Genomic DNA, 24,162 nt, shown 5'->3' on the forward strand with positions numbered 1-24,162 from the left:
TTCTCCTGCTCCTGGTACTTTCATTGTCAGTGTTAGTATTAATGCCACCTATGGCATATTGTGTAAAGTTCCACAGGCATGATAACTAGTTAGAAACTTTCATCCCTTCCTCACTCTTTTGTATAACTATTGTCACACTATATCTCTCAGGTATATGCTTCTCATACCACTGCATTGCCAAAACCCTTGCTCATGCTTCTCTATTGTTCCTAGTTCCTTCTATGCTAACCAAGAGCTATTATGAATGTAATCATTTTTTAGCATTTTGTGCCTTTGCTCCTTGAAGCTAGTTTTACTAAATTAGTCTGTAGCTTTACTGTAATAGCATTTTTTAACATGTATTAGTTTCATGTTGCTGTTTTGATTTCTTTTGATTTGTATTCCTGTTACATTTGTTTAATTTTGGAGCTTATCTCCCCGGGCCTCTACTGAAAATGGACATGTATCCAGCTAGACTAGCCTGGTCAACAAATGTAAAATAAATAAAAATAAAATTTCCAGTTCATCCATGAGGCTAACTGCTCATGCAGCCAAAGGGATGACAAGAGCAGTAGGTTCAGGCGTAGCCATTGGGAGACACGCCTGGATGCACTTACATGACTTTGCGGAGCCATTTAAGTCTTCTTTTGTAAATACTAAGTTTGATAGATCATTTCTGTTTGGCCCCAAGGTTAGAGAGACTCTAGCCAGATGTGAGAAAGATGGGAAAAACCCTTTCTGCTGTGGGTGTATGCTTCTCCACTCCTCAATGGCCCTACTGCAGGAACTAGAGAAGTGTGATGCTATGGTTCAAAAAGACCCAAGGACACTTCCAAGACTCATGTGGCAATGACTTCTCCCAAGGCAGACGCAGAAGTAATAATGGAAAACGCCATCCAAGAGGCAGAAGTGGCCTGCAGAACTAGGCGTCCAGATATTCTTTCTCTGCTAACTCCTACCAGCGCTCCTGAAAGGAGGCCCGACTGCCTTCCTCTGGAGGCAGTTGGGGGATTATTATCCTTGCACCAATCTGACTTGCTAGAAGTGACTGACAAATGGGTGCAGGGGATCAATTAGAGGTTACAACATCCCCCTTTCAATAAAACCAAAAAGACCAAGAAGACTCCCAGACGTTCCACCCAGTCACAGGGAGGCAGCAGTCTTACAAATTCAAAAACTGCTCAACAAAAGAAGTCATCCAGGCAGTCCTGCCAGACCAGAGAGGATCCAGAATTTACTCAAGGCTCTTTTTAGTGCCAAAGAAAACAGGGGACTGGAGACAGAGTTTGGATCTCAGTCAGTTGAGCAAATCAGTTCAACAAACCAAATTCTGGATGGTCTCATTTTAGTCAATACTTCCATTCTTGAAAAAAGATGACTGGATGTGCTTAACAGATCTTCATTATGCTTATTACCATACAAAAATGGACAAGCGCTCCAGAAGATTCCTGTGCTTCCAGCTGGGAGCCAGTCACTATCAGTTCAGAGCACTGCCCTTTTAGTCTTACCACAGCCCCCAGGGTGTTTACCAAATGTATGGCAGTGGTAGCAGTGCATCTCAGACTGCTAGGATTCCAAGTACTTCCATATCTAGACGACTGACTCCTTACTGCTCCCACCAGGCATCAACTCATAAAGGCACAAGATTTTACTCTTCATCTTTGTTCCAGCTTAGGAATCACTATAAGGTGTGAAAATTCCCACCTGGAACCATCACAACAACTGGAATTCATCGGAGCTATACCAGACAGAGTCACTGGTTTTGCATCACTTCCCCTAGAAAGACTCAAAACGATCAGATCACAAGTGAGCCAAATCATTTGCAGCAAGAAAGCAACAGCAAGACTCATCCTACAGACTCTCAGGTCAATGGCAGCCTCTGTCACTCTAGTTCCCTTAGCCAGATACTACATGCAAATTCTTCAATAGCTTCTGGCCTCATAGTGGTCCCTATTGATTCAGCCAATGTCCCATCGAATTATGAGATTACCAATCACCTAGGTTGGTGCCTCCATTCCAACAAAATTTTGTCGGGCTATCCCTTTGTCCCCCCTCAACCCCAAGCCATAGTAATCACGGACGTGTCCCAGATAGGGTGGGGGGCATTAATTATCTGGGAAAGACAGTCCAAGGCACTTGGTCCCAGCTAGAGGCCAACTTGCATATCAATGTTCTACAGATGAGGGTGGTGCTCTTATCATTGCAAGCATTTCAAGATACCATCCCTTTCAGAATGACTGCAATTCAAACGGACAACATGTCAGAAGTCTAGTACATCAACAAACAAGGGGGAACCAAGTCATACCCTCTTTGTCGAGAAACTCTCAGAGACTGGCAATGGGTGATTTCTTCCAACCGCTTTCTAACAGCAATGCACATTCCGGGGTGCTCCAACATGATTGTGGACAAGTTGAGCAGAACCATCCTCATGCCTCACAAGTGGTCTCTCAATCCAATGTTGGCAGAAAAGATATTCAGGCACTGGGGCCAACCCTGCTGCAATCTGTTTGTGTCCTCTCTGAACAACAAGTGTAGCAGTTACTTTGCCCTAATCAACTGTGGGGAGCCACACAGAGAGGCTATCCTTTACAATTGGCCTCCCCAGTCTACTGTATGCCTTTCCTCCAAATCTACTAATATGTCAGTTTTTAAAAAAAGCCAACAGGTCGAAGAACAGAATAATCCTCATTGCCCCATTCTGGTCTCAACAAGTCTGTTTTTCCTTCCTTTAGCCTTATCTACTTAGGAAATCCTGGATACTGGACCCAGCTCCAGACCTGTTGCCCCATCCAGAGGGAATGGGTCATCTGAATCTTCAGTATCTCAAACTTACTGAGTGGCTTCTTCAGTTCCCATGACTGCCAGGCATTCCTCTCTCACTTCCCCAGTCCAACGCATCATTCTGACCCACCACAAACCCTCAATTAGAAAGTAGCATCATAACAAATGGCTATTTTCTAAATGGTCACTTGACTGTAATATTGACCCATATGCTGCACCTATAGACAAAGTTTTAGACTTCTCAGCCTTACTCTATGAGTCTGGCTCATCAGTTTCTACCATTCGGATGCATCTTGCTGTGATATCTAACTTCCATATTGGTTTCAACAGTTCATCATTTATGTCACATAAACTTTGTAAAGGCTTTTTGAAAGGAACTTTAATTCTCAGGCCTCCATTTAAAGAACCCTGTGCTCCATGGGATTTGCATTTGGTACTGCAGTCTCTTATTTCTTCCCCCTTTGAATCGTCAGCAACTTGTGACTTAAAGTTCTTATCCTGGAAAACTTTATTTTTGACAGCTATCACTTTGGCCAAGAGAATATCGGAAATTCAAGCTTTATCCTGCAAACGCCCCTATATGATATTTCTTAAGGACAGGGCCTAGCTCAGAACAAATCCTTCCTTTTTACCAAAGGTTTTTTCAGAGTCAAATATCAATCAAACTTTACATCTCCGTCTTTTTTCCTAATTTTTCCCACAAGGGGGACTACTGTCTACATGTACTAGATGTACACATTACGTTTTTTTACCTTTATAGAACAAAGGACATTAGAAAATCCGACCAACTCTTTACTGCCTTTTCTTTAGTTTCTTTAGGCAGTCCAGTATCTAAAGTTACCTTGGCAAACTGGCTTAGGAACTGTATCACCTTTGTTTACAACAGAAAGGGACTCCACCCACCACCTGTGAAAGCACAATCGACGAGGGCCATAGCAGTTTCTGCAGTTTTTCATGCCAGAGCTTCCTTAGATGATATTTGTGCAGCAGCTACAGGGGCATCTCATCATACGTTTATAACTCATTACAAACTGGATGAGGTCTCTAGGGAACGTGCATCATTTGGCTCGATGGTGCTCAGGAATATTCTTTCATGAGACCTCCCAAGGTTCAGGTAGCTAAGGACTCTGTCCCACAGTCAAGGATTATGTGAAGATTGACATCAGATAAAAAGTTACGTCTTACCACAGCATTCCACGTGTGTTGTCGATCTTCGCTATTCCTTGACATTCCCTCCCTCCTTCCTCCGCCTTAGAGCTTTTGGTGGACCGGGTATTCTCAAAGTCTGACTTCATAATAGGGACATAGATATGGTCTGTTATCTAGTACTTCCTGTCTGTCACTACTGTATGGAAACTTGATCTAAGGAATTTGTGAGGAGCATTATGGGTAGAGCCTAGCTCGAGAGTTTTTGGAAGGCACGAGCTGAAATAATGGCCTAGTTGGTTCCCACAGTCAAGGATTAGTGAACATCAACAACAAAGATGGAACGTTATTGTCAAGACATAACTTCTTTTTATGCTCTCATTTTTTCCACACACACACATAAATATATATATATATATATATATATATATATATATATATATATATACACACACACACACACACACACACGACTACAGCAACAGAAAAAAGGTCAGAGCATTTGTCTGTTCTGTGAATATACATGCAGCTACCTCTTTTCACTTGTCGCCTTCCATTTCTCATGTCTCATGCCAATTTAAAGCTATGATCCTGACTTCCAGAGTTTATTCCTGTAAACTGTTCCAACTTCTACCACCTTCATCTGCAAAACAGTAGTTTCTTATATCCATTTGAATTTACTGGTCATCCATTCTCTTATCTGTGAATTCTTCCTCTTAAGCTCCAGTTATTGTTATCCACCCCTTCACAGCATGTCTTTATGGTGTTCTACCTCCCTTTTTTAAGCATTCCTAACCTCTGGTAGCCTTTCTTCATATGATAGCTGATCAACTTCACTTATTATTTTCATGAGTGTTATCTGAATTTTCACTAGCATTTGTAATTTATTATCCTTAAATGATCTCCAAATCTAAAAAGTGCATTCAAGGATTGGTCTCACTTATTACTTTAATAACTATCTGTATTTTGTCCAGCAGTTTTAATTTATCACTACATGATCTACAAATCTGAAAAATATATTCTAGGTTTAGTCTTACTAAACGTATCTGTTTGTCTCTCTTTATTGACCAAAACAGTCCTGCCGCGGAGAAGCCCAAAAAAAAAAAAAAAAAAACACCTAACAAAAAGTCACAAAATCAAGAATAATAAGCAGAGCAATTTAAAACAAAGTTAAAAATTAAATCATAATTACAATAACTATAATACGTACTATGAAATGTCAAAAATTTTTAAGATCCAATTTTTTTTCCCTGTCCGGCTTCAAATTGTGGATTATCGAAATCAAAGCATGTCTTCTACTTTCCTGCATATGGACCCAAACCACTGTAATCCATTATATTTGAACTTCGCTGCCACTGCAGCTGCTTGGGCTATTGCTCCAATGTCCTCATTTCTTTGTCTGCCCCACAGTGTGTATGTATCATATCGCCTGTCTCGGGCATTTCATCTCTAGCTTCCTCATCTGCTGTAACTTCACTGTCCAGGTTATTATTGGCCTTACATTTCAAATTTTTTTTACATCCTTTTGTCTCACATTACCCCTGAAACACTCTACCAGTTGGCTACAGCCCTCTGATTCTGGCTTTGACTTCATCTAGACTTCCCTTCTTCTCAACCACCACTCCAAAATACTTGTAGCTGTTAACCTGTTTCAATCATTTTTATACCAAAACTCTTTTTTCTAAGGTAGTGCAGAGTTGCAGTCAAATATACAGTATGCAGGTTCTGTAGCTCCTCACACTAACTCTGATGTTTTACATCATTACAGCATACCTTTTACCTCCAGAAACAAATCTACAAATAATCAGAGACACTTTTTAAAATAATAATACTGTTAACTTGAGAACGTGAATTAGGCTGCATTTCCTGAATTAAAAGAAGTCAATAACTCTAAATTATTGTCATTATTTATGAAGTGTAATCTACCAGTTTTAGGAGGGTCTGAGGAAAATTGCCAACCAAAGTAAGAAACATCCTGAAAATCAGGGGTAGCTAACAGGTGTAAGTAAAGGGAATACTTTCTTGGTTTTGCTAGGAGACTGAGCACCATCATGTCTGTAAACTGCACTGTGGTACAGAGTTCATAAAAATCATCACGTTTTAACGGGTAAACCAATAACATTATATACACATATAAAGAGAGATATTGATAGATATATTGACACACATATATTACATAAATTGTGACCTACTGAAAATTCAAAGCTTGGTACTGCAAGTCTTGCAACTTCAAAAATGTAAGTGATTAGCACAAAAAACACATTTCTAAACATGTTACATATTAAAACTATTTTTGCTGAAGGGAAATACATCTGCACCCTTACCCCAGCAATTCAGCATAATTTACTTACAGGACCTGCCTCCAGGTAGTATGCTGTTGTGGGGATTCCTGGATTACATCACACATGGGTTTGTATAAATGTGGGAGTTCCCAGTTGACTTCACTTGTGGCTGACAGCAATAAAAAAATGTGGTTCACAATTTATTTATTTTATTTATTTATTTTACATTTGTTGACCGGGCTAGTCTAGCTGGATATATGTCCATTTTCAGTAGAGGCCCGGGGAGAAAAGCTCCACACAAAACATAAAAGAACAGACTTGTTAATAAAAACTTACAATAAAATAGAAATAAACATCAACTTGTTAATAAAATCAACATATGTTCTGGAACTCAAACAGTTAGAGATCATACATAAGTTAGATCAGATTCACAATAATTTTACATAGCACATAAAAGGATGTACAATGTCGCAATTGCAATAGTGAATAAAGGTTTAAGCACGGAGGGGTAGAGAAGTAGAAGGAAAAAGTGAGATAAATAATAGTGATGGGACAGGAGTCAGGATTGAGAGAGACAGTTAAGAGGAGGTGAGAGAGAAAAGTAGGACAGCAGGGGTGAAGAAGTAAGGTAGCAGCTAAATATTAAGCAAACAGAAGGGTTAAAGGTACAGAGTGGATGGGGTGAGGGAAGATTACCCTGGAGTAGTACAGGAACAAAGCCAGTGGTTATGGAAGTACAGTTTGATTTGTTTTTGAAGAGAGGTAGAGATGAGATTGAAGTTAAGTCTTTAGGCAGCAAATTCCATGCCCTACCAACAGTGTTTGTGAAAAGGAGTCACCAGCTACGTTATGGGCCTTTATGGGTTTGGTCATAAGTTTACAGGAAGAGAAGTGAGATTGTTATAAGGGAGTATAAGTTGTGATAGAATAGGAGTGTTATTAGGTTGGTACAGTAGTTTGTGGGCTATTGTGAGTTGTGAGATAGTGAGATAGTTTTGTAGTTCCAGCCAGCCTAAGTGTTTCAGATTAAGGCAGTGATGGGTTCTAAAAGGTTTACTAGTGGCGAAGCGGGCAATGTTATTGTAGCAGGTTGCTAGTTTGTTAAGGTTAGTTTTCTTGAGGTTGGTGAAGATAGGAGAGGCATAAAAGAGAGTAGATATAAGATGGGTGTGAGCAATAGTAGCTCTAGAAGGGTGAGAAATGGTTTAATGGTATAAAGACCCTATTTTTCTGTTAACTGATTTGATAGTATTGTTTATATGTTGGTCAAATGAGAGATTGTTATCAATGGTTATTCCTAACAGTTTAGTTGTAGTATCAGGAGAGATAACAGTGTTGTTGTTTGAAGAGATGGTGAAGTTTAGTGGAGGGGTGCAGTGGTGGGGGTAAAGAGGAGAAGTTTGGTTTTTAGTTGAGAAGAAGGTTAGAGAACCATGTTTCTACTGTGTTGAACATAGTTTGGGTTAATGATCTGAGATCTGGAGAGGAGGATGCTGAGCAAATGATGGTGGAATCATCAGCATATTGAATGCAGGTAGCTTGAGGAATTACAGAGTGGAGATCATTTATATAGAGGGAGATGTCGAGAGGACCAAGAATGGAGCCCTGAGGGACTCCAATAGTAATGGGCAGTAAGGAGGAGATGTGGTTTTCCCACAGAATGGCTTGTTGTCTGTTACTGAGGTATGATGTAAACCATTTGATGGCAAGGCTGTCAAATGAGAGTGATTCAAGAATATTTATTAAAGAAGAGTGGTTGACCATGTCAAAAGCTTTGGAGAGGTCAATAAATAGGGCAGAAGAGAGAAGATTATTGTTGCGATTGTTGTTAATGGTATCTACAAAGGAAAGGAGGGCAGTGGTGGTGCTATGGTGAGGTCTAAAGCCATGCTGACAGTTAGCTATAATATTGTGAAGAGAGAGGTATTGTAGAAGTTGTTGATGAATACATTTCTCCATAATTTTTGCTAAGGGTAAAAGAAGAGCAATAGGTCTAAAGTTGGAATAGTCAATAGAGTCACCACCTTTGTGTAGTGGGATAATATGAGAGATTTTCCAGATGTCAGGGATGGTTCCTTCTTCGATGGTCCTGTTTATAAGTATAGTGATTGGGTAAGCTATTTCTTTGGCTGCCTTTTGAAGAAAAGGGAAGGGAGTTTGTCAGCAGAGGGGTACAAGGTTTTAGTTTGTGAATAAGTTTATAGATGAAAGAGGTAGGAATAGGTTGTAGAGTGAAATTGTAAGAAGAGTTTACTAGATTATTTGGAGGATAGAAGTTATTATTGTTTAGTTGTCTAGCTAGAGTTTGAATTGTTTCAGTAAAGAATGAATTAAAAGTGTTTGCAGTTTGGAGAGGGTGGGTCAGCATTTAGTGGGGAGGGAGTTTTAGCTGTTCCTGGTGAGAGGAGTTTATTGATTGAGGACCAAAACTGTTTGGGTTTATTTAAGTTTGTTTCTTGTAGTTCATAGTAGAATTTTCTTTTGTGGGAGAGTATAGCCTTTTAGGTAAGATTTCTAAGATGGCGAAAGTGAAGCAAGTCAGAGTTAATTCTATGGGACCTCCATTTGTTCCAAGCCTTGTTTTTGGAGAGGATTAGTTTTTTAGTTTGAGTTGAGATGTAGGGGGCTGTTTTAGATTTCATTCTAATACAGGAGCATGTATATCCAGAATAGAAAGGAAAGTAGAATTAAAGAATGATACTGCTTCATTAAGTGGAAGAGTTCTTAAGGGGTTCCAGTTGCAAGCTCTGAGTTCATTTTGAAATAGGTCGATTTGAAAGTGTTTAGTGGACCGTATTTTTCTTATATTAGGGAGATGGAGATAGTCTGTCTTCTCCCTTATAATGTAAGTTAAGCAATGATCACTGAGGTCGTCAGGCATAGTCCCTACTTTGTAGGTGATGTTCTTATTGTTTATAAGAATCCAATCTAAAATAGTTTGTTTCATACTTGATATATTAACAATATATATACAATATATACAATATATACAATGCTGACACTTATAAAAATTGAGGCTTTAATAAAATCACAAAGCTTGTGGATATAAATCCTTCATCAATGTGATGTTTGAGGATGATAATCACAACTCACACCTCTCAACTTCTTTGCCCAGGAACTTGTGACAAAGCCACAAATAAATGGGAAACAATGGGCCATATCAGGAACAGATTTTATATATTACTCTAATTAAAGTTTAAAACATTGTTAGAGTAAAAGGCATTTCTTTAGCATGCGTCTTCTCAAGACCATAGGTTCATATGTTTATACTAGGCCCCTTATAAACCTAGCTGTGCAACCCAAATGTGACCCACAAATTTGATTTATATAGGGGGTGATTTACCAAATGCCCCTCTGTCCATCAGATACATAAGAGCCAAACTACATGTGATCTTCCGATTCATTGGTCTGCAACTATGAAGTCTGGAACTCAACATAAATGTCGTTCATTGCTTAGGGATTTCAACTGCCGATGATATGCTGACAGAAGACAAATTTTATGAGGAACAAACCAAAAATATGACGCAAACATCTGCATAGTCTGTAAGACAGTTGAGAGGCAGGTATTTCCAACATACCTCTCAACTGTCCTTATTTTCGCAAAATGTCCAGATTTTTGCCTCAAACTTTTTGTTCTGTTTCTCATAAAATTGTAGTTTTCAAGTCAGAATATAATGACAAGTCATTTTCAGGCTTCATACCCTTCAGAAAATTCATACTAATTCAAATCCTGTTATTCTATCAACTTTCTAAGTTTATACGAACAATACTTAAAATTGACCCTATTTTGGGGCCTTTGTCCCCCATTGTTTATGGCTTTGTCCAGATTTTTTTTTACCCCAACAGCTTGAGAAGTATGATTTCCGACTATCGTTTCCAAAATAACCTCAAAACTGGCTATATGGTGAATGCTTTAGCGACTCTAAAAACAGCTAAAAGCCAGCAACTACTGCATTTTTACTGCTTTACTGGTAGCATAAAGCGTCCGAACCATTTGTAAATAATTAAATATAAACTGTTAATTCTATAATTTCTATGTGATTGGAATGTCTTATTGCCTTCTATCAAAATGGTACAGTAGTACGTAAAGTGCAGCTTCACAATTCGGTAAAGAAACCCGAAACCAATAGATTACACGTAGTGGAAAAGTTAAACATAAAGTTAAGTTTCGATTACGGTGAATGTCTCCATACTGATATGATGGACACAAACACTTTCATTTTCGTTTCAAGTCATCCTGCATAGTTGGCCAGTATGTTGCTTCCTGCCAACGGATGACAGCTCCCTCCCAAGCACACACAGTTTCTACTTTACACCCAGACGTTGTTGTGAAGTATAGAAAGAATAGTTCAATCCTCTAAGGCAGAAAAGCGTCACCAGCACCCTTAACATCTCCTTGTTTTTTTCCTTACTATCATACTCCCTGGCTACCAATACTGCGGTGCTGATGTCACTTCCGGAGGTGCCGCGAGGACAGATAGGTTGCTAACTTGTGCTGTGTCCACTCTTCACAGACCGGTAGCAGCATTGTAAAGAAGGGTCCTATTGTGTTCTTTGTAATTGAGCAAAGAGTAGGTTATCTCTTTGCTAGGTTTGTGAAAAAGTGTTGTGTACGTCTGTTGTGACGTGTGTTTTTGTCGGCTGGTATTTAACAGAATGGATGAAGATTATGAGTGGTACCTGGATTCTACCTGGGAGACAGACGAGGAGGAGGAAGAAGAAGAAAGTGGGGGAGAGAAGACGGACGACAGATCTTCTTCAGACGACGTTAACACTTCAGAAGAGGGTAGAGGAATGAAACCGCTGCCCAGGAAAGTGCCCCCTCGGAAGCAGGAGGATATACCCCCTCGTAATGAGGTGAGTGACCTTTGACCATCTTTTGGTAAATCTGCTTGGTAGGATACATTCTTGTAGTTTCCATTCTCGATAGCACCCTCGTTGTTTTACATTGTGGACATTACTGGTGACCCTCAGTTGTAATAAAAAAAGTGTTTATTTTGAATGAGCTACTTGCCGCTCCCGTTCCATTAAGCATGATAGTAGGCGTGCCTATCCCCTGTTTGTACCCCTGATTGTTTCCACCCTATGTTTATGCAAGTGTATACGTTTACCATTATTTTATCTAACCACAGTTTGTCAAAAGTCATATTATTAAAGCCACAAAGTCGAGAACTACATAGTCCATCTCCAAATAAGTCTGAGACCGGAATTCTGAATATGCAAATCATAGTTCGTGTTTTTTTGTGATTTTCCTTAGTATATGCTAACTTAAAGATCAGGGCACCTTGAAGTAGGAGAAATACTCGGAGATCTATCATTCCATGACTTTTTTTTTTTTTGTACTATATCATTTGGACATTGTGGTCTTAATATATTATAAGCACTATGTATTGTAGTCTTGAGATTCTGCATGTAGACATGAGAGTGTTATGTGAAATTAATGTAAACCATATGCATTTATGTATTTACATGAATTTATGGAGAGTGAAATTTCTAAGTTCGATGTATTACTAGTCAAGTGGCTGATCCAGGTGTCATTTTTTCACTCATGCTCTGTGCCATAAAGGAAAAGTTAAGTATAATGTATAACTATATTAAATTGTCCCTAATTAAGTCATGTTAGGGATGAAACTGAAGTATTGAGAAAACGACACAGGGACGATGTGCATACTCCTCCCGTATAGTGAGTAGAGGAAGTAGGACTGAAACCCTGACCCTTGATTAGTGAGACTGATACCTTATTGAACCACCATGGTGTATTTTGTTTTAGCACATCTGTCCCACAGTTCCTTAGTTTTAAAATTTCGTGTTTCCTCTAATCATTTCTATAATTTCTAGAAAATTTAAGGTAAGGAAATTTGTCCTTTTCACTCTAAATGTGTTTTACTGATGATTACCAATTGATAGACAATGTGTCTGTGGCTGGCCACTTTTTTTTTTCTTGGGTGCACAAACTAATGCTATTTTTTGTGTAACAGCAATGATTATGTTTAGGTTAGGATTTGAAAGGTATTTGTTTGTATGCTTCAATCAAAACATTAATAAAAAAAACAAGGTTGCAGTAATATAAAATGTGGTACTTAAGTATTATAGCAACCACATTCTAAACAACTCTTGTGACTTTGCGTGTGGCTCATTTTCTTAACAGAAAAGAAATCCTGCATCTGCAAACAAGTCAAGGAAGCCAGTAAATACAACTTCCTTGGATAGCAGTGACACTTTCACAGCAAATAATAAAAAAAAAAATAATCTGAAATTGTATCTCATTGTGTCGCTTTTCTCATGACTCTTTGCTGATAAAGGGTTACTGTCTAGTTGGACATTCATGGTAAAGAAATGTCGGTACTTGCATTGTAAGTACTTATAAATGTATAATGAACTTTAGCAAACTAGTTATGACAACATTTCTTGTGAGTTTTAACATCTCATATTTTAAGAGAGGCTATATAATTTCACATACATTTTCAAGATAGCCAGCTAGTCTTATTCCTATGTTCTAAGCCAGGATGAACCCTGATTCTTTAAAACTTTATCAGTTTTACAAAGTTACACTTAACACACCTTTATAAGTTTAGCACCAGTTTAACAACAGTTGTCTGTGCCAGAAATGATAATTAAGGTGGGATTTAAGATAGAACTCCTTCTAATGAAAGCTAACAAGGAAGAGGATTGTTAATGAGCTCTATAGATTACATTCAGAGAATTAAAAGATCTGGTGAAAGATTCCTTTCTTGTTGTTTTTTTTTTTTTTTTTTTTTACTGTCAAACTTTGTGTTATTCAACGAGGTTTTACTTTTGGGCACAGAAGCAGGAATCAGGATTGCTTTTCGGTTTGCAGAATGAGCTACCTTGACTGTCATCTTATTATGTGGTTGCGATAATAAGCAAGTCATTTTTTACATACTATCGCATGAAGTAAAACCTCCTTGGATAACAGTAATGGCAGTAAAAAAAATCAAGAAAGGAAAGTTTCAGCGGATCTGCGTTTCAGTGCTACACACCAGTCACACCGTGGTTTAGAATGTGATCGTGATAATACGCAAGTACCAAAAACGCTTTAAAATAAGGCAAAAGCAGACTGCAGCATCAGGAGTGTATCCATGAGCTCAGGTATACCTTTCTGATTACATACCATTTTAGGCATTTTCTAAAGGAGGACTGAGCCTCACATGCCTGCAGCAGGAAAGGTAATGAATTATTTGGGGCGTGTACTTAGTAGACTAAAGATCTACAGTTATATGCGTGTAAACTGATCATGGGAGCCCTTAGCAGCCCCTCCCTCACCAAGCTTTAGGGGACCAAAAGTTCTACTGATGGTGGTTGTGTACAGTGCTGTATTTAAGAATAAAGATCTTAAGAAAACAATACAATCGTAACCTGCAGTCGGTGAAGTTTCTACAGCATAGGGGTGAAGTGATCATTGTAGGACACTCTGGATAACACCCTGGTTGCAGAATTTCACACATTCTGCTGACAGGCAAGGTCAGTGTCAGACAACTTCAGGTTTAGAGCTTTGCATCAGTCCAGCTGGGAAGACATCTGTGCACAAATCACTTTCTTTAGGCCAGAGGTAGATATCCGGTACGTGACTCCGAAGATGCTTCTGAGATGTACAAGTATTTAATCGCAATTGACACCTGGTGGGATACTGCAAGATTCATTGTTCAGAATGTGAACTTTTCAGATTGTTGCCCCTATTTGGAAAACTGATAAAAATGACCAAATGTTCCTATTTTTTTCAAAAGAAAATGCATGAAAAGTGAACAAGCTGTATTAGAACTTTAAAACCTCTAAAAGGTTTGTAAATAAGTATTTTAAGAATAAAAAGAGTATATATTTTTTGTAAAATATAATATGGTGAAATGTGTAAAATTATGTATAATTGCGGTCATCCTTATGAAACTACACCACAGTCTAAAAGTTAAACTAAATGTGTCCAGTGATGCAAAGATGTGTTTTAAGGTGCTGAGTTAAGTCTCATGATAATGCCTTATTTGGACACTAACTTGAAACTTCACTCCTTCCCCATAAGAATTTAACTGTGGAAACAGGAAAGCATCTTCTAAAATCCAGACTGAAATCACAGGATATCTTGTTTGGAGATTTATAAATAGGGAGACTGGTGGGTAGTTCAGAGTTACAGGCATTGCTGCAATGGCGATACTGGTTCTTAGTGTATGGACTTGCAGAAGTTCTACTTCCTGAAAGCCAGATTGTAAAGACACCATTTATCTTTGTTAAAGCAATTTGGAATGAATTACTTAATTCCTAGTGTTTAACATTCCGTTTAAATGTTTGTTTGCAATGTTTGTGTAAGTTTTATATAGTTTTTGCATATTTATTTGTAAAGTAAATGCTTGAACAACACAGTTACGTACTTGAATAAGTTAATCTTTCAAAGTTTGTGGATGATGGCTTACTTTTTGTACAGGTTTCTGTATGTTGTCCATGGATTTTTAACTTTGTGGTGCCACCGTTTGAATAGTGACTGTTCAAAGTTAATGGCTACTTTCAGATATTTAAAGTCAGGCCTATTTAAGGGGAAGCCATAAAGTGTGGGTGTGTGTGTCCGCGCACATGCATGCATGTTTGGGGTTATCTTTGACTAACTGGTTGAAGCATTACCCCAGACATGAAAAGGGAGGGAGTTGGTGCTGAAGTATTGCTACCCTCATTCATAAAAATATTGTGCAAGTGCCAAACGATTCTGTTCAAGTTTTAATTACTGTTAGCAAGATTGCACTGGAAGACAGTAGGCTAACTCTGATGGGTGAAATCATGGGGAACTAGGCATTATAACTCTGAGCTGTAGCTGTGCGGTGTAAAGCTCTGTAGCATGTCACAGGGCTTGGCTGTTACACAAGGCAGCATAGCACATTTGCCATATATACCCCTCCTAGTGGTTGGATTCAAACCCCCTAGATTACTGGGTTGAAGGTAGAAGTTAGTTAGAGAATTAAAACATAGCCCTTGTCTGTCATAGTCCCTATTTAAAAATAAATAAACAAGGGAACAAATAGGAAACTAGGGTGGCATGGCAGCGGAGACCAATAACAGCATACCACTGGCAAGAGTAACTCGCAGCAATAATGCATAAAACCAAAATCCATTTAATTTACTGTGTCATAAAACACTGAAATGCAAAATAAAAACACAGAGGTGTTAGCCTTTGGTCATATTGGCGCTTATGCCCTTCATTGTATTTAATTTCACATGTAAACCACGGTACAGTGTTGCATCACACAAGTAAAGTTTTTCAACCTAATTAAGAAAGTGAATGATTTAAAACATCTAAAGCATTGGCAAACATTGGAGGTGTGATGGGGAAGAAAGTAACTGGGAGCATATGTTTTGGAAGTGCAATGAGTTGGCAGACTTTAAACATTCCTTACAGAGTACTCTGTCAGAAATATCAGGTGAGAAGAATAGGTTTAATGAAGGAGATTGTTCTTTTGAGCTAGGGGTATAGGATCGGAGTTGCCTGACATAGTAGGCCTTGTTAGGGTTAATTCTGTTGGCTGCCAAAAATAATTACTAGAAAATGAAAGTATTGAATATTGTAAAAAAGATAAAATAACTGGAAGTGGGATCTTAAGAAAAGGGTAAGAGACAATTGCATAGAAATAAATGCGAATTATGGGAACAGTACATGCAGAATAATGTTCTGGATCAGGAGTGAGGTTTAAGGGAATTGAGCAATTTATACATATTGGACAGATTATATTTGTCCCCAAGTTACATATGTTATATAAAAGAGAAGTTAATATTTTTTTCCTTTTAATATAAATGTATTTTTGCCAAGGTCTTAAATGATAATTTGATAAAGGGCATCTAATGGGTTTGCCGATTTTTAGTATAAACGTTATATTAGTAATGCATACAGACATTGTTAATACATTTATATATTTTAGTGTGCTTTTTTGTTTAAGTAGTACTTGAACAAAGCATATTTCTTTAGCTCTGTTGCTATAGTACTTTTAAGCAACTGCCACCTGAAGTTGGCAAGCTGAACTTTACTTTTAAAATTACCACAGCTTACATCTGCAGCTAATGACTATAAAACATGACATTTCAAGGTTACATTGTCATCTCGGGTGCTTTTGGAGCAAAGCATATGTTAGTAGACCCGATTTTCATGTTAGAAATGTGTTTTGAGTGGACATCTTTCCGTTTACCTATGTAAATGCTTCTGCAGTTGCAACTGCCGAGCGAACTGGAGTTAAGCATTCGACAAATCAGTTTTGTGAAAACCGTTGTAAGTTTTCCACGGTGACATGTAGTGCAGGCATTATATTTAAAGTTGAGTACTTTATCTTTACACTTTTTAGGTTTACCTTCCAAAAATGTTTAGATTTTTTTTTTTTTTTTACATTGTGACTCGCAAAGGATTCCGACTCCTTTTAACTGTTTACGTTGTTCCTTTGCATAAAACACTGTAATATAATCGTATTCCTAAATATTATTGATATATTTGGTTTATTTTATATATACATGCATCATTTTTTTTTTAAATATACGTAATATTTCTATAATTTGTTTCATTGGTGTTTCTCATAGGTCATACAAAAATGCTTTCAGTATGTTTTCCTTGACAGATAAAGGATGGGTACTTTTACAGTGTAGCTAATTTTAGATGTTTGTATAAAGAAAAATATAACCTGTCTAGTAAGGTGTACAAAAATATAAATTTCATTTCTTCAGTGTCTCGTTCTAATTTTTTATTGTTGCTGGATAAAATTGCAATTATATAAGAAGTTCTCAAGCATTTATAGATTGGGTTTAACATGTAGATTAAGTGTTGATAATAAAAACAGTTTTAATGAAAAATAAATATTAGAATAAGAAATGCATCAAATATTTACAGTGATGCCCAAGTTCCACTATGCAGTGAGTTTTAGTACATTACATTAAGTGGGAAGAGGTTACTTCAACCATATTCATATTTTCTCTTAACTGTTGGAATTTAAGCCATGGATTATGATATGTGGCCCCTGAGAAGATCTGAGTTTCTTAGTTTTAATCTCTTTGTTCATTACCTGTTCTTTAATAAGTTGCAGAAAGTCTTCGACTAGAGGAGGCACACTTTTTTTTTTCTTCCAGTTTTTGGTAATGATTTTCAGTGTAGCAGCCAGAATAGTCCATATTATTGATCACTGTTAATAATGGGGGGGGGGGTATAGGAGCATTGAACAGAACTCTCCAGAAAGGCAATCTTTGTCTGACCATAGACCTTGCAAAAAATAGTGAATTTCCTCCCAGAACTGTTTCACTGTAACATGGTCAAGTAATATAGGTTTCTAGTTAGCTTTTAAGGTGCATACATAACATCTAACAAAACCAACTTTTATTTCTATTACAGTCACTTCTAATGACCATTAAAATGTTGTCTATGAACCAGCTTAAAAATGAACCGATTTGAAGTTCAGATGAAAGTATGTTTTAGCTTTTCTTAGTCATCGAATATGAACAAGCAGTCGTAATCAGTAATATTTCAGTAGTTACCTGGATATGTGGAAAATGCATTTAATAGCCACTGCAATTTCTTTCAGACCCTTTTGATGTTAGTAATTCTGTAAGTAATGCTAATACCCCCTGTGATAAATACATCTTGCTGCTGCAAAGCTGCCCAAGTACACTTGGAAGTCAATTTCCTGGGCCTAAAATAGAAAGCCAGAAAAAAAAAAAAATAAATCAATAACAAAAGCCAGCGACAGCAAATTGTCATTTTATGGTACCTGTAAATTACATAAAATGGTGCTGCTTTAGCACTCTACCCTTTTCTAACTTTCTGGACAACATTTTAAAACTTACAGTATAAAGAGCTGCATATTTACTTTCTAACACAAGTTCACCTAACTTGGAAAGCAGCTATCCCACCTTTACAACAACAAAATGCATTCATAACAATGGAGTTCGACTTATACAGCACTGTTTGGCATGAAGAGGATCTGGAAGGAACGACATGGCAGTTAAGTACATTTTCTGCGTATCCAGATACCGTTATTGAAAAGCTAAAAATATGGTCTGAATTGATGTTAAAAATAACGGTTTTTATGCGATGACTAATATTATTTGAGAAATATAGAGCAAGTGCATGGGTGTGCTAATGGCCTTTAGCTGTGTTTGTTCATATTTCACTTAGGAATTAAACAATGACTTTATTTGCATTATAGCAGTTTAAATCAGTATTTATTTATTTATTTTTGTCCACTCCATGAATGACATCTTGCTGATCATTACACGTGACTGTATTGTAATCAAGTAATTGGTGGAAGTATCAAAGGTAAGATAAACCTCTTTGAAAATAGAAGCCAGCATTGGAGAGAAGTAATTTTTTGATAAGTTATGTGCATAAAAGGAAAGCTACACTAATAATCTGACTAATAAGAGATACAGAACCTCTATGACTGCTAACAATACATTATATTATAAAATCTGTTATTCTTTCTGTGTGAAATTAAAAAAAAGTATCATAAGAGCAGATATGCATTATTTGACAATTCTATTTTTGAAATAAAGCTAAATTAGAAAATTAAATTATTGTGGTTCACCAGTAGAATTGTTGGATAGAAAATTTGAAATTATATCAAGTGACTTAGTCCAGCCATTGCTTAGTAGTTGTAAACAGGAAACTGCCAGTATATATGAGTATTGTGGACAATGAGCTCATTAGATCTAGATGGTATTGCTTAGGCGATTAACTCTACTCAGTAGAAGGGCTTTCTGACTACCCTTGTTACATGATTATTGGTTCATCGGAGGTTACTAGGCTATTGCCGTAGGGCCTTTATAAGCCTAGCCATGTTATACCTTTGCTCTCTTGACCAAGTTGTGTGATCTATATTTGCAGTGCGAGTCTATGATCAGGACCGACTGCCCTTATCCAGGAGGGGCATAGGTAATGCCCCCAGGTTAAATTTATGGTCTCCCATCCAGTTGTCTAAGTTACGCTTACTTTTCCTCTTCTTTAGTCATCTTTTATCAGTTTGGAATTGGATGTCTGTGTTGCAAAGGGGATTCTTACCAAAAGTGACAACCTTGCACTTTTTAATTTTGCATCATTTTTAGTGTGGCAAGTGTTTGTGTCAAAATCCTTGCTAAAAGGTGTTGGAATCGGAGGGGACTTGATAATGACCAGTTTACAGATCTCTGGCTAGCTATATTTGAAGATGTCTTGGTTAATAGTCTGGAGCAGAAAAGTAAATGCCAGACAAAAATGGGTCTCATCACTGAACCCTTTGGGGGACAACTGGTCACCTTCATACTCAGAGTCACCTGCTGTTGCACACCATTGGTTCCGTCTTTAGCCAGTTTACTGTCCATCTTACTACATAGGGTTCAAGTTGTAATGCATGAAGCTTACTGACTGTTAACACTGGGGGTGGTGTCAGATGCCTTTACTAGTTCAAAGTGCACTCTTGAGGCTAGCATGATTGCTGTCAACAGTCATGGTTACTCTTTCGAAAATGTGACCCATATTCATTAGGATCTACCTTTGACTAAGCTAAGCTGCTGTGGGTCCAACCTGATGACATTTTTTAATATCATAAATTTATCAGATCAAGTGTAATATGTTCCTTGGCTTTGCAATAACAGTGACTTAAATGCAGTTTGTCAGCACATCCAGGAGTTGGAACAAACATGCTAAAAGAATGAAAGCCTTGTGTTGCAAAAAGAAAAGAGAGTTGCATTGCAAGATGGATGAAGTGTGATGCTATGGTTATCAAGCTCTGTGGTAACTGAAAATTTGGAGTTTAAAAATTAAAATCCCAAACAAATCATTGGAGAAAACTAAATTGAAACAATATCTCTTGACCTACACTTCTCGTGCATTGTTGAAACAGGAAAGGTTTTATTGCTGTACGATAGGAACAGTACTAGACAAATCTCTTGCAGAGACCATAAGATGCCTAGCCATAGTAGACACACAATTGTCACCCTTTTAAGCAATTAATAGTGCTGCCCGCTCGAACTGAGCAAGGGCTTACTTGAAAGTGTACATTTGTCTGCCAATCCAGTAATCAAGACTAGCCTTAAAGGTAAGTAAAATTTTACTTTGTTCTGTAGTTGTAGTTAGCTCAATTGGGAGTCTATCCGTCTAGACAGTCTTTTTCATCAGCGTAGACTTTATAAACCCTCACACTAGGAACCTAGAGCCACTGGTTTTGCAGTGAAATAAAAGATCGAAGAGGTTGGGGTCTTTCGTGTCTTGAAAAGTGTGGCCTGGTTCACTTTGGAACTTCTAACATACTGCTGAGCAGAAGAAGAATCGTGGTAATGTGGAGATAGTTGAAGGGTTTAAGACCTTTATTTTCTGGTTTCCTTCTAGCTGAGTGGTATGCTGGGATTTGCATATACCAAAGGGGGTGTTGTGTTGGATGAAGGGTCTGATAAGGGACGAGTACAGTGGTAAGGTGACTTCTTTGAATCTTGAAGATCTTTCCTTGGAAATTAAGTGGGAGAGAAAGAGAGAGATTTCCTGACTGATCGAATGAGAAAGAGGGTTATCCATGCAAGTACCCATGTCTTTTATGACCATGCCTGTCTTAAGAGAAGAACCATTTGTAATGAGATGGGAGCAGCTTTTTTGCTGGATGCTACTATGTAGTACTATGCAGTACTTTTGCATTCAGCGTGAGACTGTGTTTTTGGTGCACCAGTTAGGTACATATTCCATCCCTGTTGGAGTATATTTAAAGTTAATGAATGAGCAGATAACAGTATTGGACTTGCAGTAATCGGCAATCATGGTCAGCCATACCTCTGGGGATATTCTGTTTCACATTTATTTTGCAGGCATCCAATCAAAGTGGACCCAGCATTGACCCTTGTACCCTTATAGTTTTTTTTACATTCATAAGAGTATTCTGGCAGCTTTCACGACTTGGGATTTGTTAGATGTCTGCTGACAGTGCTGGGATTTGTCTAATTTTTATAGCAATACTAGCATGTGTAAAGGTTTTGCTGTGTTGAGATAAGTATGTATGGAATGATCACTGTCCAGAGCCTCAGTAATGTTTTCAAAGAAGCTTACAAGGTTTGGGAGGCAGGACCTGCTACCAAACTGATTTGGATGTAGATTAGTCAGATTGCCAATGTTGGAATAAATGCTTTCTACAATACATTCTACAGCTTTGCATACAAGGCTGATGGGACTGTAATTTCTTAAGGCTGTAGAGTGGAGTGCCCTAAGGCTGTAGAGTGGAGTGCCCTTTTTAAGAGGAGTTACAGTGGCTGTTCTTCAGGTATCGGGCACATGCTGTTTGCTGAACATTCCTAATAAAGGCCTCGATAGTTCATACTTGACACTGATGAGAATACCTTTTTATGTTTGGTTCCATGGAAGCATTATTTTTAGCTTTTGATGGTGATTCTGAGACTGGTTACTGGCTGATTTAGGGATAGCTAGGGCAAGTGACTGAATATAATAACTTGGCCTTTAACCTTTCCTCTTAACTGATTATTGATTTAAAGCTATTTGCGAGGAATGTAGCAGAATTTGTTTGCCTCGCAAGATGCTTGTACTGTAACCGGTTTTAAAAAACTTAGTTCATTTGCACCTGAGATTCACCTGGTTTTAAATACATTTGTGTCTCTTTGTGAGAGAGAATTATGCAACATTATGCTTTGTGACTCGAAATCTACTTTTTCTAACCTAACTTCCATAAAGCTTTTAGCCCTTAAGACTCTGCAAGAAACTCCCTCTTTGGAAATATGGCAGTCAGTAAGGGTGGGGGTATTTGTTTTAGGGACCGGCGAGATTATATTGGTAGAATGCATGACATGCTTAATGATGACTCTACTTACCTGAGATTACTTAAGTTTCAAGTTGCTGGGCTGGTGAGGAAAGTTGAATGTTATGTCTATGATTTGTTGATGACTGGTCTTATTGATAAGGAACTTTACGATTATTTTACTGCTGAATCTCCCCTCATACCACTTGTATATGGGTTACCAAAGATAAAAGATGTTTCTAATTAACCGATGTGCCCAGTTGTTTCAGGTCTGGGCTGGATGACCGAACCATTATCAATTTATGTTGCAAAGTCTTTGCATCCTACTTTAGATGACGTCTCCAGTATACTTAAGAATACCAATACTTTTTTTATATGACTTATTTGCATGGCAGAAGGAACGTACTGATATCTCTGATTTATTGTTTGTGACCTTGGATATTAATTCACTCTTAACTGTTATTCCCAATGAGGTTGGAGTAGAGAATGTTAGACTATTTTTATCTAGAATAGGGAATGAGTAACAGGGTTACCTTCATTTGCTCATTGTTAGAGTTGATCTTGGAGAGTAATGTTTTTATTTTTGAAGATGTATTTTATCTGCAGAAGGCTGGTGTTGCGATGGGGACAACATGCACAAATTGATATGCTAATGTTGTCCTCGCAGTGGGAGTTTGGTTTTGTACATAATAATCTTATTATAGATAGTTTAGTTTATTATAAATGTTTTGTTTATATATTTATTTTGTGGAATGGAACCATTGAATGTTTTGACAGGTTTTTAGTTTATTATAATGTTTTGTTTATATATTTTGTGGAATGGAACCATTGAATGTTTTGATAGGTTTTTAGTTTGTTTATAAAGTACTACTACTTTTTTGAAGTTTAGTTGTAAAAGTTATAATTCTGTGATTTCTTAGATGTCTCTATATGTAAAGATGATTTTGGCCAACTTGAGATTGGGACATTTAGGAAACATTGTAAACGTAATAATATTTTGCATAAATGTAGTATGCATCCAGGACAGATTACAAAGAATGTTGTTAAAGGACAATTACTTGGAGAGATGCGTCTTCATAGCAAAGATGCACCAGCTGAACGAGCCTTGGAGGCTGCTTCTCAGCAGTTTGTTTCCAGAGGCTACTCTGCATCTGAAGTTGGTCGTGTGAGAAATAGGGTGTCCTCTTTTAGGACTACTGCAACCAGACCGTAGTTTTGTGATCGTAGAGCAGGTACTGATCCTGCCTCCCCTTTGCTACAACATCATCATCCACATTTTATTATTGACTTATTCTAGTGAGACAGCTGCAATATGTGATGTTATTAGGAGGTATTGGCCAGTTTTAATGGCTAGTGAAGATGTCGGTTAGTTGGTTGGTCCCACACCAAAGTTTGCCTTTAGGAATAGCAAGTCTCTAAAATGAGCGTTATGTTAGACAACTCAGAGATGATAATACTAATGTAGGTAATTCAGATCGTGTTGGTACATTCCCTTGCAGGAGTTGCTCAGCATATGTTTTTATTTGGTCCACTAGTTCTAGTTTATGCCCGGTTACTCAACGTAGGATTGAGTTCAATTTCTATGCTGACTGTAAGACTAGGCGTGTGATTTATTATGCTCAGTGTGTCTTATGTAGAGCTTACTATGTGGGGAAGACCAGTCGTAGTTTTAAAAGAAGTAATCTTGGAACTTATTGGTTATATTAGGAATTCAGTTGACCATAGTGCACTGGCTAAACATGTTGCGATGAATGGTTCTGGCCACAAGTTTAGGTTTATGGTTCTAGAGATTATGAGAGAACATCTTAAGGGTGGAGATTTAACAAACAGGACTGAATGGCTGTTATTACGAGCTGACACCTACCCAGGATTGAATGGTGTCTATTAAATCTGTATTGAAAGCTTGTGGCTTATTTCATTAATGTGTGTATATTTTGATAAGTAGCTTCTATTTTTTCTACAGTTTTATTAATGAATATTCAGGTAAGAACCATGAGATGCTAAGTTACATTTAAGAGGGTTTGTCTAAATCTGCATTTTGATTGGTTAGCAACTTTAACTGAAGGGTGTGTTTGGTATTTTTATTTTGTTTGGATAGTTGAGCCTTTTAATCTAGGAAGCTTAAGTGTCTTTTAATGGTCTGATGAAGCTACATTTTGTAGTGAAAGTGCTCACCGTGCACAGTTACATAATAAATTCATTGGTTTGCCCTTCCATGGTGGTCTGATATTTATTTTCTC

This window comes from Protopterus annectens, chromosome 12.part0 (assembly GCF_019279795.1).
Source record: "Protopterus annectens isolate FY-2018-M chromosome 12.part0, PAN1.0, whole genome shotgun sequence".
NCBI lineage: Eukaryota > Metazoa > Chordata > Ceratodontiformes > Protopteridae > Protopterus > Protopterus annectens.